General features: G+C 49.9%; 1 pseudogene; it reads left to right on the forward strand.

The window, feature by feature from the left end:
* Positions 1–440: 440 nt before the first annotated feature.
* Positions 441–2,364, forward strand: LOC147419400 (flavonoid 3'-monooxygenase-like; annotated as a pseudogene).
* The last annotated feature ends 201 nt before the right edge of the window (positions 2,365–2,565 follow it).

Here is a 2,565-nt window from a genome sequence, read left to right on the forward strand (position 1 = left end):
TACCACCAACCCAAAGAACTATCCACTTAAAGAGAGAGAAGGGAGGAGGAGGAGGAGGAGAATAGAAATATTAATCTTTGTGTGTGTGTGTGTGTGTGTGTGTGTGTTCTCTCTTCAATAGCTATAAAGAACCTATATCCATTGAATAAAGGCTAGAAAATCCTATATAATGTGTGAGAACCTATCAAGCTTGGTATTAAAGGAATATTTGTTGCCTCTTGCATGTATATTTTTAACTGAGAATCCATAGAGAGATGTTGTGAATCATTTTTTTGAAATTCAAGAGAGTGTATATATGTAAAATAATAGAATCTATATAATTTTTCACCTTTGTAGTTGTAAAAATAAAAAACATGCATTTTCTAGCCACAACAACGTGCGAGTCACATACTAGTATATGTGATATCGTCCTACTAAGACAGGCACACTGGTTATATCTAATGGTATTCCAAGTGCAAGGAGAGGAGTTGCTATGGATTCTGTTCATTTGTGGTTTCCTATCTATAGTAGCACTGCTGAGGCCCCTGTCACACTGGGACGGGCAAAACATGGCCCATCCGAGGTGGCGTGCTCTCATTGGCTGCACGAAAAGCAAAAGTTGGTCTCCTCACCTTGTCAGAGTGCCGGCCTTACTAGCTCGGCCATCTTTTCTCTTGCGCCGCCATGCTCCAAAAGTCAGAGCACGAAAGCAGTTCGCAGGCTTCGAGCTCTGTCAACCAACGAGAAACGCGCACGCTTAACCACCTGGCTACAGGCTATTCGTTGGGAGTACTGACGACAGGCTATTCGTTGGGAGTACTCGCCGTCAGTTGGGATATAGCGTAGTGTGAGAGTGTGAGGCCGCCTGCCATCCAAAGGAAAAGAGGACGGGTGCCCCAGTCTGACTGGGGCCTGCCTACTAATAAGCGACTGTTTGGGAACAAGAACTCGTTCCCGCCAGGCCCATTTGCATGGCCTGTGATCGGTCACTTGCACCTGCTCAAAGGCCTGCCTCACCAAGCTTTGCGGGACATGGCCCAGAAATACGGGCCTATTGTGGGGCTACGCTAGGGCCAGCAGCTGGCCGTGGCCATCTCTAGCCCGGAGCTCGCCAGAGTGGTGCTTCACACACATGACAAGATCTTCGCTAATCGGCCCCCTGCCGAGCTCAACGGGCAGAACAGCGATATCATCTTCAGCGCGCAATGCCCACGGTGGCGGAAGCTGAGGAAGATTTGCACGGTAGGCCTGTTTACAGCCAAGCGTCTGCAGGAGCTAGAGGATGTCCGGCAGCAGGAGGTGGCAGGTCGGCACATAGTCACGTCATCATGCGGTTGTTGCAGTCGGAGGACAGTACTGCGCACACTGGTGAGAACCTGCCCGAGCTGGTGAAGGAATTGGAGCTGGAGCTGAGCATCCCCACTTTGAGAGACCTCATTCCAGAGCTCTCGTGCCTCGATTTTGCGCGAAAGCGCCGCATGCGACGCCTGCACGATCGTTTGCACACGACCCTCACCGACTTGCTCAACCGCCGCAAGCAGAGAGACTCCTCCTATGATGATCTTCTGCAATCTCTCATCTCCAAAGAAGTGGATGATGCCAATGGCAGTACTATGAAGAATTCCATTCAGGACACCGGCCTCACCCGCAATGATATTAACTCCATCCTGCTGGTAACAATTGCGTCCTTACACTTTTCACATGGCACCTAAGTACTGTTATTCTAATGATGATGATAATGATGATGTGCTTCTGTACTAGAACATGATAGGAGCTGGCATTCACACAACAACGCTTAGCCTGGAGTGGGCCATGGCTGAGCTCCTAAGAAACCCAAACTGTATGGAGAGGCTGCACCGCGAGATGTCGGGACTGGCGGCGAGACGATGATCAACGATGCAGACATCCCCAAGCTGAGCTACTTGACGTGCGTGGTGAAAGAGGTGGCCCGCCTGCACCCAGTGCTACCCATGCTGGTCCCGCGAATATCGACAGCAGAGTGCAAAATAAACGGGTACACCATACCAGCAAAGACGGTGGTGTTTGTGAATGTGTGGGCCATTGGAAGGGATCAGAAGGTGTGGCCCAAGGCAGGAGAGTTCAGGCCAGAGAGATTCGAAGATCGCCGGGACGTGGAGCAAGAGGTGGACTTAAGAGGGAAACACTACGAGTTGCTGCCCTTTGGGTCAGGAAGGAGAATTTGCATAGGCCTTCCGCTGGCTCTTTCCATCGTGGAGGTCACCCTCGCCAATCAGCTCGTTCATCGCTGTGACTGGCAGCTCGCTCCTGGAGTTATCCCGTTCTCTATCAACTTGCTTGAAAAGAGCGGCATCTCCAAATAATAAAGCCACCCCCGCTTTGGCTATCCCCAAGCCTCGCTGGTAAGTTGTAACGTACGAGGTTACACCTAAAACCTTTGTAGACCTTGCAGGTCAATCTCTTCCATACTCGACTAGTATGTGACCCGCGAGTTGAGTTGCTGTGACCAAAGAAACATGGCCACTATTTTCATAGGACTATCTTTTCCTCCGAGTGAAACACTATCAATACTCTCTTGTTGCATGTATAGTCTCTTGTATTTTTAAA

The sequence above is a fragment of the Adiantum capillus-veneris genome, chromosome 29 (assembly GCF_014529385.1).
Source record: "Adiantum capillus-veneris isolate H3 chromosome 29, ASM1452938v2, whole genome shotgun sequence".
Taxonomy (NCBI): Eukaryota; Viridiplantae; Streptophyta; class Polypodiopsida; order Polypodiales; family Pteridaceae; genus Adiantum; species Adiantum capillus-veneris.